The 15,503-nt window shown below is 46.9% G+C and overlaps 1 protein-coding gene across 1 annotated transcript in view; it reads right to left on the bottom strand.

The window, feature by feature from the left end:
* The window catches only part of CAPN13 (calpain 13), a 133,656-nt gene extending 118,690 nt beyond the window's left edge, over nucleotides 1-14,966 (bottom strand). The window contains exon 1 of the mRNA XM_090047294.1: nucleotides 11,571-14,966. The gene's annotated coding sequence lies outside the window, so the exon portion shown is untranslated. The remainder of the gene's footprint in view (nucleotides 1-11,570) is intronic.
* Between the last annotated feature and the right edge of the window lie 537 nt (nucleotides 14,967-15,503).

Genomic DNA, 15,503 nt, shown 5'->3' on the forward strand with positions numbered 1-15,503 from the left:
GGAGCTGAGGTGGTCGGGGCAGCCATGGCGGGGGCTGTGGGAGTGGGGAGGAATGGGGCCTGACTGGGGTCTCCCGATGGTCCCCTCTCCCCGCCACTCCAACCCCCCTCCCCAGCCCCTACTTACCAGCTCCGAGTCTGGCTGCAGCTCCATGCTAGAGCCACCGGGGACTGTCTGAATCATCGAAGCTCTCTGAATCTTTGGAAATTGATTCAGACCTTTTAATTAGTCCCCTGATTTAATTTGGATTCAGAGATTAGGCTGCCAAATCTCCTCCGAATCGAATCACCACCCAAAGCTTCGCACAGCCCTACTTCCTATGTCCTGCTGTCATTTGCTCTCTCCTGCTAAGCCATATCCTCCTCATGTCCATCTTTGCTTGTGCTCCTGCCTCACCTTCCCCATATTTTGAAGAAACTTGAACCTCATAACAGTACATCAACTCAGAAGAGATTTTTTTTCAGGAATTGTGGGTGCACTTCAGGGTCATCTATGTTCTCCTATGTTTCTCCAGTCATACATTTTTAACTGGAAACATGAAAGAAAGGCTTGTCAGTTAAAAGATGGCACTTCTAAGAATTGGCCAGAAGGGAAACCCAGTACTCCATAGTTTTGTTAATAATGGACAACAAGGAGCCAGGTGCTTCCATTATCTAGAAAATCCTATGTGGATTTCCATACCCAAAGCAATAAGTTTATAACTAGAAACTTATCAGTGAATTGCTTTGCATCACATCCTGCTCAAATGGGAAAAAACAATGACTTGTTTTATAATGAGATTTATGTGCATGCATGTATAAAAGGATGCATGTATGACAGAATCCATTCGAATAGATGGAAAATGGGTGAGCACTTGCTAGATGCCATGCATGCAACAGCACACATGTGGCAATACTTGCATGTGCACAGGAGAGTGTATACACATGTGAATGAAAGCCTGGGTATGTAAACAGGTTCAGTCACATGAGAGAACTTAGATGTACAAAAGGAAAGTGCCCAGTAATTTCTGACCTCTGCATTTTGCTTCAAACCAGCCCTACCAGATCTTCTGAGGCATATTCCAAATCCCTTCACTTATTTCCACACAGACCTTATTAAAATAAAAAGAACCTGCCACTCACTCCTAGGAGAGCAGTCCATTCCAGCTAAAATGTTTGACACCACGTCTGAAATTTCCAGTCATCTGCACTCTGATGATCAGTCAAGCTTTGTCTTGACGGCTTTTTGTTCTGGGCATGTCTTCCCTCTGCTAGTGGAGCTCTGCTGGGCTCCTGGGCAAATAACTCATGCTGTAGTCAGTGCATGTCAAAGACAGAGTGTTTTCACTAGGGTTCGATGTAATTGCTAGCATTTATCACTTTAATAGCCTAATGAAGGTGAGATGTAATTAGAAAGGGTGTCAACTGGAATATGGAGTTTGTTTTACAATTATCTATACAGCAGGTAACTGCTGGCACAGAACAGTGCCTTTTAAAAAGCTAGTTATACATGGCATAAATGTTCATCATTGGATGACTTAAAGTGACCCTAACCTATGTTCTGTAATTGATACCTCTCTTTCTGAGCACTTGAAGGCAAACATGCAAAGAATGAGCCCCTCCCCGAACTGCTTTAGAATACTATAAATGTGGTTTATACGCCTTCAACTGAGTCCTTATAGATGCCACCTTAACATCACTCTCACTGGCACAATGATCGGCAGTGATTTTGCTTGAATAATTTTTGTATGTGTAAGCAAACTTAAAGGAATGTAACAAGAGCAATAAGAACTCCCAGTAGAGTGATTGCTATTGTAAGGAAATTTCCAGACCTATGCATACAGCCTCATCATTGCAAAGGGAAAAAAAACCCAAGCCCATTACACTGAAAATTACAAGAGTTTTTGGGAGGCTGCATTTTTTATTTAATATTGGTTTTAGCATCTATAGTGAAATAAGCTCTAGACAGTCAGCTGGTTGGCTGACCCTTATTTAAGACATAATGTCAATGGTATAAAGAACATTGCCACTGGATAATGATCTCCTAGTGTTAGATAAATGCCAAGTTTCATTGCCTGATGTATGTTGCGCAGTAATGATTGTTGATGGAGCTTGTAGTAGACAATTTGATGCTGATTGGATTAGAGGATATTTACACTATGAGTTTAAGCCAATCAGAAGCCTGCTGATGCACAAAGGTGCATTTTAAAAGATTCCTGTACTTAAGGCAATGAGGTTTTTTTCTGACTTTTGGCTGCTGTTGTCAATTGAGCCAGCCAAATTTACAGAAGGCTGATTACTTTACATCACCAAATCCTTCCCTCTTTGGAACAGAAGTGCAGAATACTCAGCTGCCCAGGAACCCACAAGGAGCATGCACTGGTCCAAGAATTTCTCTCTGGGTGTTCTAACAGTAGGATTAATAACCTCCCATGGCAACATCCTTGTCCTGTGACATTATCTAAAATAGAGTTGAATTCAGTGAAAAAAAACTCACAAGGATATAATGCTGATCCTGAAACTTTTGACTTACACAGCTGTGAATGTCAAAATGATGTAGCTGTAACATCTTGGGCTAAATTTGGTTCTGGTGTCAGAAGTTTGGAGCAATGAGAAATGTGTTTCCTTGTGCTGAGCCACTTCATCAGATGCAGAGATGCACCACATGGGCCATATAGTAGTTTCAGAGGTGGGTTAGTAGATGCTTCCATTTCAGCAAGAAGAGTTTAGGTTAGGAAGAACTCCCTCATTAAGAGTGTAGTACAACACTGGAACAGGTTACCCAGCAAGGTTGTAGACTCTCCATCCTTAGAGGTTTTTAAGACCCAGCTAGATGAAGTTTTGGCTGGGATGATCTAGCTGGGGATGGTCCCGCTTTGAGCAGGAGTTTGGACTAAATGACCTCCTGAGGCCCCTTCCAACTCTAATTTTCTATGATTCTGTGCTACCCTCCCAGGGAACACTTCCATGGCACAGGTAGCACCAAGTGGCTCAACTAGGTTGTACTCCTTGCACTAAACAATCACTCTGCCAACATGTCAGAGGGTTTATCTACACAAGATGCTTTACTGTGTAGTAGACTAAACTACTGCCCAGTAAAGCATCACCATTTACACTTGTGCAGCATTTATTGTGCAGTAAAATAGTCTACTGAGTAGTTGGCTACTACCTCTAGACACAGGTAGATTTACTACGAAGTAGCTACTGCACAATAGCGTATGTGTAGATAACTGACCAAGAGAAATTGCAGATTAGAGTCGGGGCTGGGACACTGTTCACTGCCCAGAGCAGCTGCCTGCTTCTGAGTCCTTGCTCCAGTTGGCAGATTGGAACAGTCGCTGAGAAACAAGCATCTTTCAGGGGCAAGGGATGGTATCCGAGCATCTGTCCCTGCCAACTGGGGCACAGGCCTGGGAGGCAACTGCCCTGGAGGCAGAACAGCTTCCCCCACCCCCTGGAGCCTAGGCCTAACCCCAGTGCCCCTGCCAGCCAGAGGCTGGCACCTGGGGACACCTGGAGCTCCCCCTGGCTGCTGTAGGGAAGCAGAGCAAGGCAGGAGTAGCCCTGCACTGGACTGCTCTTGTTGGGAGCAAATTTGCTCACAACAGGGAAATGTGTAGGCTTACTGGGCCTTATTTTACTGTGCAGTAAGCTCAAAGTGCATTAATAGCACATGTAGATGTGCCCAGAATGATGCTAAAAAGTACTGTAGCTATTGGCGGTATCATGAACATGAGAATTCAATGTGATGCTGCGGCTAGTAAAACGACCAAAACGCTGGCTTGCTTCCATAGATGCTTCTCAAGCAAATCCCGGGACGTCATTCTCCCCTTGTACTCGGCTTTGGTGAGGTCACAGCTGGAGTACTGCGTCCAGTTTTGGGCCCCACAATTCAAAGAGGATGTGGAGAAGCTTGAGAGAGTTCAGAAAAGAGCCACGTGCATGATCAGAGCTCAGGAAAACAGACCTTATGACAACAGGCTGAGAGCCATGGGGCTCTTTAGCCTGGAAAAGCACAGGCTCAGGGGTGATCTGATGGCCACCTATAAGTTTATCAGGGGTGACCACCAGAATCTGGGGGAACGTCTGTTCACCGGAGTGCCCCAAGGGATGATGAGGTTGAACGGTTATAAACTCCTGCAAGACCGTTTCAGGCTGGACACAAGGAAAAATTTCTTTACTGTCCAAGCCCCCAAGGTCTGGAACAGCCTGCCATTGGAGGTGGTTCAAGCACCTACATTGAACACCTTCAAGAGCAAATTGGATGCTTATCTTGCTGGGATCCTATGACCCCAGCTGACTTCTTGCCCCTCAGGCAGGGGGGCTGGACTCGATGATCTTCCGAGGTCCCTTCCCGCCCTAATGTCTATGAAATCATCTTAATGACTAGGACAAAGATCTACGTTTTCAAATGATCTTGAAACTACCATGAATAGATGTATCAGATTCTGACACAAGTTCATCACATTCTGCTTTCCTACAGTACATTTCCCCTGAAATGATTCTTTACTTCTTATTTTAACTGGCTGTATATTACTATATTTCCGTGGCATTCACTGTTGGATGTATTTACCACTGAGTCAAGCGTATGATGTTCTTGGGAATCCCTGAGACTGAAAACCACCTATGTGTTCTAAATTTAAGATCCAGAGATTTGCTTCTCCACCTCACTGCACCTTGTGTACCTACACCCACCTCTACAAAGAAGATGTGAAGCATGCTCAAAATCACAGTGGAGACACTTCATACCCATTCATTTTACCCAGATGTAAATGGCTACACAAGTGACAAATCAGGTTGTGTATCAAACGTGTTCAAGGTTGATAATACCATTTCTTTGCACCCCCATAATATGGCCACATATGATACTGCTTGAAGGCGCATGTACAATGAAAAATCTCACAAAGTACAATAAATGAGCACCAGCATTTGTTACAAAATGGTCAGCTGTGGTGTAGAGACATGAGAAGATGGTGATTAGACTGGACAATATGAAACACCATTAGGAAACCGAATATTTATTTCAGAGTTATGTCTTTACACTTGGAAAACAGGCAAATATTGCCCCTATTGGGTGGTAAACTGGTGACATGTGTGATAGCATTTACTTGAGCTGGAAGGCCATAATGACAGCGATGGTTTGGGAGAAAGTGATGCGACTAGTAATTGCAGCAATTAAACTGTAATGACATAATTAATGTAAAGATTATGCATAGCTCAACTCCAAGCTATCAAAGTGTGAGAGGTGTTTATCGTGCTTAGATGGGAATTATTCCTGTCAAAATGATATCAAATCTACTTTTATGGACAAGTTTACAAGAATTTTGGGAATAGTTACACACTGATCGGTGGTGATAATCAGGCTGATGTGTACTGGGAGAAACCAAAGTAGGATTTTGAATAGGGAAGGACAAACCAACCATTGTCAGTGAGAATGAACTGAAGAAGTTTGGGTACAATATATACCTTCCTAGCCATTTTCCAAACCCTGAATCATAGAATAATAGACAAAAAGGGTTGAAAGGGACTTCAGAAGGTCATCTTGTGCAGCCTCCTGCTCAAAGCAAGACCATCCCCAACTTTCTCGAGCCAGGCCTTAAAAACCTTGAAAGCTAGAGATCCCACAGCCTCCCTAGGTAACCTGTTCCAGTGCTTCACCACCCTCCTAATGAGAAAGTTTTTCCTAATATTCAACCTAAACCTCCCTTGCTGCAACTTGAGACCATCACTCCTTTGTTCCATCATCTGCCACCATCGAGAACAGTCCATCTTCTTTGGAACTACCCTTCAAGTAGTTAAAAGCCGCTATCACATGCCCTCTGATCATAGGCGGACAAAGAAAAAATTATATGTGGGGCGGGGGGGGGGGGAGGGCTGAGCATGTCGCATGTGCATGCAACATCTTTTCCCCCCCTCATGCCCAGCAGGTAAGTCTGTGGAGAAGGGTCACAGGAGCGGGGTGGGGCGGGGCATATCGCAGCCTCCGCAGTGAGGAAGTGCGTGGGGCAGAGGCAGGGGCAAATGAGGCCCCGGCCAGGCCGGGTGGTGAGACAATCAGAGATGGGGTGCATTGACCGCAGACCTTGCCTCCGCCCCACACCCTCCCTCAATGTGGGGGCCTTGATCTGCCCCCCACCCAAGCCTCTTTCCCTTCACGGAATAGACAGATTGATACTTCCCTGCCATGCTGGGCAGCCAGTGATCCATATGCTGGGCTGTGATCCTGGCTGTGTGTGCATCCCTCCCCACCCCTGCTGCAGCCATCCAGAGCCTGCGGCTAGGCTGTCTTGCAGCCCTACCTGCTGCCCCACATTTGCGGGGGCTGAGTCCCATTAGCCCTGGCCATCCTCTGCCTATGCCTCTGAGTCATCTCTTCTGCAGATGAAACCTAGTCCCTGCAGTCTCTCCTCAGAAGTCATGTATCCCATCCCCTGAGCCATTTTTGTGGCCCTGTGCTGGACTCTCTCCAACTTGTCCACATCCTTTCTATAGTGGGGGGCCCAAAATTGGACACAGAACTCCAGATGTGGCCTCATTGGTGCAGAATAGAAGGGAATAATTACTTCCATCCATCTTACTGTCCACTGTAACCTCCAGATCCTTTTCTTCAGAGCTGTAGCTTAGCCAGGCAGTTTGCGGGCTGTAGCAGTGCATGGAATTTGTCCTTCAGAAGGACTTTGCACTTATCCTTATTGATCCTTTTAAGGTTTCTTTTAGCACAATCCTCCAATTTGTCTAGGAGACTCTGAATTCTAGCTCTACCCTCCGATATATCTACTATCCCCCAGAGCTTGGTGAACTTGCTGAGAAGTCATTCCATCCTATCTTCCAGATCGTTAATGAAAACATTGAATAAAACTGGCCCCAGGACAGACTGCTGGGGCACTCCACTTGATACTGGCTGCCAGCTAGACATTGAGTCATTGATTACTACCCCTTGACCCAGACAATCCAGCCAACTTTCTATCCACCTTACAGTTGATTCATCCAGCCCATATTTCCTTAGCTTGCCTTGAAGAATGTTGTGGGAGACCATACCAAAAACTTTGCTAAATATCAAGGTATACCACATCCATTGGTCTCCCCATATCTACAGACCCAGTCATCTCATCATAGAAGGCAGTCAGGTCAGTCAGGCATGACTTGCCTTTGGTGAATCCATGCTGGTTCCTAATAACCTTCTCCTCCAAGTGCTTAGAAATGGTTTCTTTGAGGTTCTGCTCCATGATTTTTCCAGGGATTGAAGTGAGGTTGACTGGTCTGTAGTTCTCTGGATCCTCCTTTTTCCCCTTCTTAAAGATGGGAACTATATTTGCCTTTTCCCAGCCATTTGGGGCCTCCCAAAATTACCACAAGTTTTCAAAGATAATGCCCAGTGGCTCTGCAATCACATCAGCCAACTCCTTCAGCACCCTTGGATGCATTGCATTTGGCCCCATGGAATTGTACACATCCAGCTTTTCTAGACAGTCCCTAACCTGTTCTTTCACCACTGAGGGCTGCACACCTTCTTCCCAAACTGTGTTGCTTGATGCAGTAGTCTGGGAGCTGACCTTGCCTGTGAAGACCAAGGTAAAAGAGGCATTGAGTACTTCAGCCTTTTCCCCATCATTTGTCACTAGGTTGCCTCCCCCATTCAGGGAGGACCACACTTTCCCTGACCTTCCTCTTATTGCTGACATACTTGTAGAAACCCTTCACGTCTCTTGCTAGCTGAAACTCCAGTTGTGCTTTGGCCCTCCTGACTTCATTCTCGCATGCCCAAGCAATGCTCTTACACTCCTCCCTAGTCATTTGTCCAAGATTCCACTTCTTATAAGCTTCTTCTTTGTGTTTAAACTCATGGAAGAGTCCTCTGCTAAACCAAGTTTGTAGCTTGCCACAGTTGCTATTCTTTCTGCACATTAGGATGGTTTGTTCCTGTGCCCTCAGTAAAGTTTCTTTAAAATACAGATAGCTTTCCTCAACTCCTTTCCCCTTCAGACTGGACTCCCAGGGGATCTTGCCCATCAGTTCCCTGAGGGAGTCAAAATCTGCTTTTCTGACATCCAGGGTCCATACTCTGCTGCTCTTCTTCCTGTCTTTCCTTAGGATCCTGAATTCAATCATCTCATGGTCACTGCTGCCCAACTTGTCATCCACTTCTACACCCCCCTACAGATCTGTCTTGTCCTGGTGAGAAGTAGCCAGTGGTGTGCCTCAAGGGTCTGTGCTTGGTCTGGTGCTTTTCAACATCTTTATCAATTATTTGGATGTGGGGGTGAAGAGCTCACTGGCCAAGTTCATGGACAACACCAAGTTATGAGGGAGTGTGGTCACACTTGCAGATAGGCTGCAAATACAGGTGGACCTGGATAGACTGGAGAGGTGGGCAAATCAGAACCAGATGAGGTTCAACACTCAGAAGTGTAAAGTGCTCTATCTGGGGACAAATAATCCCCAGCATACCTACAGGCTATGTGGTGACAATTTGACTTGTACCATGGCTGAAAGGGACCTAGAGATAATAATTGATCATCTCAAGAACATGAGCTTTCAGTGCAATGCAGTAGCCAGCAGGGCAAACAATACTTTGGCATGCATCAACCGTTGCATCTCATGTAAAGCCAAGGAAGTGATTCTTCCACTGTACTCAGCACAGCTGAAATACTGCATCCAGTTCTGGGCACTGCACTTCAATAAGGATGTGGAAAAACTTGAGAGGGTCCAGAGACAAGCCACCCATATGAACAGAGACTTGCGAGGCAAACCATATGAGGAGAGGCTGAGGGACTTTGGTCTCTTCAGCCTAAAGAAGAGAAGGCAGAAAGGGGACTTGGTAGCAGCTTACCACTGTGTCAGGGGAGTACATCAAGATCTCAGTGAACAACTGTTCACCAGGGCACCCATGGGAAAGGCCAGGAGTAATGGATACAAACTTCTGGAAGACTGCTTCAGGCTCAATCCTAGGAAAAACTTCTTCACAGGCAGGGTGTCTAGATTGTGGAACAAACTCCCTCCAGAGATGGTGCAATCCCCTACCCTGAAAATCTTCAAGAGGAAACTGGACAGTCACTTTTCTGAGGTCACCTGAGCCCCAGTTGTCTTTCCTGCCTAGTGCAGGAGGGCTGGACCTGATGACCTTGCAAGTTCCCTTCCAGATTCTAACAATCTATGAATCTGCTAATTCTTCCCTGTTTGTGAGCAGTAGGTCAAGAAGAGCATGGCCCATAGGTGGTCTCTCCAACACTTGCATCAGGAAGTTGTCCCCAGTACTCCCCCCAAAAATCTCACTGGATTGCCTGTGCACTGCTGTACTGCCCTCCCAGCAGATGTCAAGCTGACTGAAGTCCCCCATGAGAACCAGGGCCTGTGATCTGGAAATGTCTGGTAGTTGTCTCAAGAACAACAGCACCCTGGTTGCTCTCTCCTCTAATCTTAACCCAGAGACTTTCAACAGGCCTATCTCCAGTTTCATACTGGAGCTCTGAGCGATCATACAACTCTTTTACATATAGTGTAACTCCTCCTCCTCTTCTCCCCTGCCTGTCCTTCCTAAACAGTTTGTACCTATCCATAAGTGTTGCAGTCATGTGAGCTATCCCACCAAGTCTCTGTTATTCAAACCACATCACAGTTCCTTGACTGGACAAGGACTTCCAATTCTTCCTGCTTGAATCCCAGGCTCTGTGTGACTAGCATCTGAGGAGACTAGCCAATCGCCCTAGTTTCTCAGGAAGAATGAGGACTTCCCTGTTTCCCCCTCCTGCTTCTGCTTCCTCCAGGTCCCTTGCTTCTCCACTTACTTCAGGGCTTTGTTCTCTATCCCCCTCCAAACCTAATTTAAAGCCCTCCTCACTAGGTTAGCAAGACTGTCTGCAAAGACACTCTTCCTTCTCTTCATCAGGTGGATCCCATCTTTTCCTTGCAATCCTTCTTGGAACAACATCCCATGGTTGAAGAAGCCAAATCCCTCCTGGTGACACTGTCTGTGCAGCCATGCATTGATCTGCAGGATCACTCCTGCCTGCGCCATTCCCCTAGACCAGAAGAATTGAGGAGAATACCACCTGTGCTCCTGCCCCCTTCACCCTTGCACCCAGAGCCTGGTAGTCACTCTTGATCTGCTCAGGGTCACCCCTGACAATATCATTGGTGCCCACATGGATAAGCAGCTTGCAGTAGTAGTCAGAGGGTTGGATGAGTCTCAGTAATCCTTCCATGACATCTTGGAACTGGGCTCCAGACAAGCAGTAGACCTCCTGGACCAGCAGGTCAAGCCGGCAGATGGATCTCTCCATCCCCTACAGGAGGGAGTCTCCAACTACCATCACCCATTGCTTCCTCTTCATGGCAGCGGTCTCAGTGCTTCCCACCTTGGGGATTTGTGTCCTGGCCTTTTCCACCAATGCAATGTGCTCCTTTGCCTCTGTTGCTAGTGCTCTATATCTGTTCTCCAGGCAAGCCTCTGCACATGGGGATGACAACTTCTTGCTGCTAGAAGACACAAGCTTCCAGTTTCCACCTTCCTGGGAGTACGTGTCCTCTTCCTTTTCTAGCACCACCTCTGGACTGTGGAGGAAGGACTGCCAGAGGTTTCCTCCAGCATGGAATTGCCTAAGTCCTCATGGTGGAGGATGCTTTGGAGCCTTGCTACCTCCTTCTGTAGCTCTTTTGCTGTTTCCCTGAGGGACACCATCAGAAGGGACTGCTCACATTGCAGGCACGCCCCCACTGGAAAGAATCTGTGCCACAGCTTGCACAGCACCAAACCAGGACCTAAGTGGAAGCCTCAGCGGTGTGTGATCCTGCCTGGATAGATACCTTACAGGCACAACTGGAGAAAGAGCTGGAAGTGGCAGTAGCTCTGGCATTGCAACATTCTCCAGCCAGGTCTCTGGGTCTTTTAATCTGCTGCCTCTCGCTTTCTGCCTCTCTTTCCAAGCTGACCTTCCCTAGCTACCATATTTTTCGGACCATAAGACGCACCGGACCATAAGACGCACCCCTCCTGGAGCCTCAGTCTCCGCGGCAGCGAGTCCCTCCTTCGGACTCCTGCCCCGTCTGTTCCAGCCGGCCATTTTTATTGCCGGCTCCCGGCCACCGGCACGGGCGCCGGCTTCCGGTCTAAACAAGCGGCGGATGTCCCGCTCGGGCTCCGCCGCCTCCGCGGGCAAGCTCCACCCCGTTTCCCTGGGACACAGCATAAACAAGCGGCAGGTGTCCCGCTCAGGCTCCGCCGCCTCCGCGGGCAAGCTCCGCCCCGTCTCCCTGGGACACACACCTTCGGACCATAAGACGCACCCTCGTTTTCCCCCCACTTTTGGGGGGAAAAAAGTGCGTCTTATGGTCCGAAAAATACGGTAATTCCTCTGTAGCTGACCTGTTTGCTGTTCCTTGATCTGAAGGGTTCCCTTTTCTCTTCTTCTCAGCAAGCTCGCAGTGAAAGAATGTGAGCATTTCCAAGGAAACTCCCTAGCAAACTCCCCCTCGCTCTCGCCTCTAGTTAAACAAGGGGCTTAAGTCTTGGTCTAGCTGTTGAGTTTTAGCTGCTAAGATAAAACTACATAGGTTAGTCAGTCCTAATAACTTATTCAAAAAAAAGCATTTTACCTTTCAGGCTCCCCTTCAAAGAGGGGAAGCGAACTGCTTGAAAACTGTCCTGTTTGCTTCTTCCCAGTCACTTGGACTGTCTCCGTATATACCTCTCCCGGGCCTGGACTGGCTAGGCCCCTTTGTTAGGGCTCCTGCTCACACACAAGCAGTAATCGGTCCCCTCAGCTGCTCAAAGCACACACTCAAACACACAAACCCAAACAGCCCTCAGCAAGCCAAACCAAGAAAAGAGACATTATGCCACCATTTGCTAGCTGTATGCAGGTTTTCCTCATTCCTGAAATCTATTTCAGGGTCTCAGCCAATCAGATAGTACCCTTCCAAAATTCATGCTGGGAAACCTGGAACTGATTTGTTCCAGGTTACACAGAAAGACTGGTAAAGAGGAGATAATAAAGGCCAGATCACCAGACTCCCAGGCTAGTGTCTTAACTGAAATGTAGGTCTTTTCTCTGCCTCCAAGGTTATTTAAATGAGAAAAATGCATTGTAAATTGCATGTCTGTTCATGTCCAATTATAGAGATTTGTTTATGTTTTTACAACATATTTTTATATGAACAATAAAAATGCCTGCTAGCAAGTGTTGTCTTTTGTGTCCCCACAGTGTCTGCCCTGGTCCTGAACCTACTCTGTGGATTAGCTTCTGGGTTTTTGAAAGCTTATCTTAACACATCTCCCAGCAACTCAGGAGTGAAGACAAGTAAAAGTTAAAACTATTAAGGCCTCAAGGAGCGAAAAAGAAGAGATTTTTTTTCAGTGTGGAAAGCCAATTCTGCTCAGTTCCATACTTTGCTCATGGATCTAACCAGTCACCTGTCAGTGAGGCACCCTAACCATGAAAACTGGACAGAGTATGGAACAAAATAAACTGCCACTGTATTCCTCCCTTTGAAGGTGGGACAATGGGAGAATTACAAAAGGTTCAGAGTTATGTGGTTAAGATAACAGCCAGAAACTGGTGATTCTTTGAAAGATCCACATGGTCCTATTCTACAAAATTGGGCTGAAAGTATGACAAAGCCTCTATCCCTCACTGTACAAGTGAGGTATCAAATGATATTAGAGCTTCCACATAACGCATGTTAATGGGTAAAAACAAAATGATGGCCATGTTCCACCTCAAAGATAGATAGTTCATTGGAATACACAAGGTCAAAATCTGACTTCAGATGTCTGCATGTAGCTCCCACTAATCTGAAAGTCTTTTAATGTGCCTGTTAAAGTTTACTATACTGTGGCAAAGTGGGGCTCCCCACCTAGCTGCAGTGCTAGGTTCCCCACTTGCCTTTGAGCACACCTCCCACCTGACTCGCCTGCCTTGCCTCTTTCTCAATAGTTGTTAATTAAGGTGGGAGGCTGCCCACTTTATGCCCAATGCCAGAGGGTGTTATCTGCGGCTCCAAAACTCCTTTACACCACAGCCCATGCCTCGCGGATGGCATCCAGCTGTTACAGTGCTCCTGGCCTACCTCCAGAGCAAGCTTAGGCTATGCCATCAGGCCTCAGTCACATGCACATTAATACCACCTACCTTTCACTCGGGCCTCACACACTCCACCCTCTCTCATGGGGTCTCTTTCATGCATCACCAACTTATGCTGCTTTGCCCCCGCCCACTTGGAGCAGGCCCCTTAGGCCATAGGCTTAGCTAGTCCATTCCTTGGGTGCCAAACATACCATCTGTTGGGTCTCTCCCGTGACTCTCACCGGGGTAGTGGCCAGTCAATTATCCGACCGGGTCTAATCTTACTCTGGCCCCTTCTGGGGGCAACACTATGTGTATAAAAATGTACTGGGCCCTCAGCCCTCTTGTTCCTCTCCCCCGTCACTGGGGCTCCCCATCTCTGCCCCTTCTCTGGAGTTCCACACTGTCCCCTTCACTCAGGGCCACTCATCTAAGCCCTTCACTTGGGGCCATGGGGCTTCACTCCCCAGCGGGCTCAGATGGCCATAGCCATGCCTAGCCCCAACTTCCCCTCTTGGGGTCTTGCACCCCCACAGGGCTCGGGTGGCCATAGCCATGCCTGGCCCCAACTCTCCCTCCTTGGGGTATTGCATTCCGCAGGGCTCCGGTGGCCAGAGCCATGCCTGGCCCCTACTCTCCAATGTTACATAAACCCACCTGAAGGTGAGGGCTAGGGTTAAGGCACCCCTACCTGCCTTTCACTGGGGTGATCACTGGCCTGGCATTTCCTGGGGGCTCCTGCACCACTGAGAGCCCCACCAGGCTACCCACTCCTGGCAGGGTGCAGTTTTAGGTCATACCCAGGACCAGGAGCCTCCTGACCATCCCCTACAGCTCCTCCCTTACCTTCAGGATATTCCAGCAGCCTTGCAACCAGGTAATGTTGCTACCTCCCCAGCCAGCAGGGAACTGAGCTCTTTATATAGGCAGCCAGAGAACTAAAATGGCTGCTTAGCTTTGGTCTTAAAGTGGCAGGCACCAACAGTGCCCTGCCATATATACCATCTGTTACTAGTAGTACCCTAAATCTCTCACCCTGCCCCTACTGCCAAAACAAGTGGCATCAGGGTATTGTGGGTCCCATCCTTTCCCTCAGACAGTTCTTGGACTTCGGTCCATAACAAACTATAGGCCAAATTCTTCTCCTCTTCCTTCTACTTGATTTGTGGGTAGGCAACTATGTAACAAGGGGAAGCTAAGATGTTAGGCCAGAGCTAGTCCATAAGGGCATCTATACAGATGTTCCAGGGTGGTAGGGAGAGCAAAAAGCAGCTCTGAGACCCACTCTAATTAAAACACCTGCAGTGTCATGTGTATTCAGCACCCCAGCCACCATTTTGAAAAGCAAGATTGCTGAAGACACATGACATGGCACACGGAGGCTGCTAGAGTGCACTAATTAGCATGATCCAGCACTCTTACAGACTTAATTAATCAAGCCTGCTCTGATGCGTGCTAATTAGCATGCCTTAGAGTACAGCTCTATCACATGTATAGCTGCCCTATGATTCTAGTACAGAATTCTCTGCTTTTTTTACACTACACACCAAATATAGTCACTTTCAACAAGTCCTTCTGGGTTCTATCCAGAATCTGTTTTCCTTTTCTGAGGGAGGCATGGTGGGAATTGGCACAGTGTTTTATGGGGCACTTGTAGGACTAAAATTAATATCTGCTATATGATTTTTCTCTTAGATAGCATAATTATGTATTTTATTTGGCTTTGGCTGAACCTAAGAGAGCCCTGAGGTCCAGTAAAATGGAACCTATATTTGAGTTCATGCAAGCATACGATATAGTGGCCATTCGACATTATAAACGTACTTTGTTTGGTGTCTGAGGAGGAATAATGACTTTCCATTTAGACTGTAGAGTGTACTGCTTAATAATAAATATACTCCTGACATTGTTAAATGATAGTGTGCTTCTAATAAACCCCATGCTGATCTGTGTGCTGGTTAGAGTGGGCAATTCATCTTCCTGGGCTGCTGAAACTTTAGCTGGGATTATAAAGACAACATGAATCAGACACTATCAGTAATTCCCCCTGCTGGTTTGCTCATTTTCTCACCATAACAAAATATTTAATAGTTTACTCCTTATTTGGGGGCTCCCATTATTAGTTAATTCTAATATTAGGCACATAAAAAGCCTGGGAGGCAATTTCAAGGCATATAAGTAAGGGATCAGTATGATTCCTTGCCCCTGCCCCCCCCCGCCATCTACCCAATATCAGCCTCTATCACATTTGTGCTGTAGAGCCAACAAGCCAAATTCTGACTCCCCCAGACTGAACTAACTGCTCTAATTTTTTCCTTGATTTGCTACTGAAGGCAGGGAAAGATCATATTATCTTCAAATCTAATTATGGCACCAGTGATTTCCAAGGAATTGGCTTTATGAAGTGGCTCATAAAAGTCTTGCTTGTCATCATGCCCACTAATACCCTTTGGTCTCATGCACC

Source organism: Crocodylus siamensis, chromosome 1, assembly GCF_052110815.1.
Source record: "Crocodylus siamensis isolate JL-2025a chromosome 1, ASM5211081v1, whole genome shotgun sequence".
Lineage (NCBI taxonomy): Eukaryota > Metazoa > Chordata > Crocodylia > Crocodylidae > Crocodylus > Crocodylus siamensis.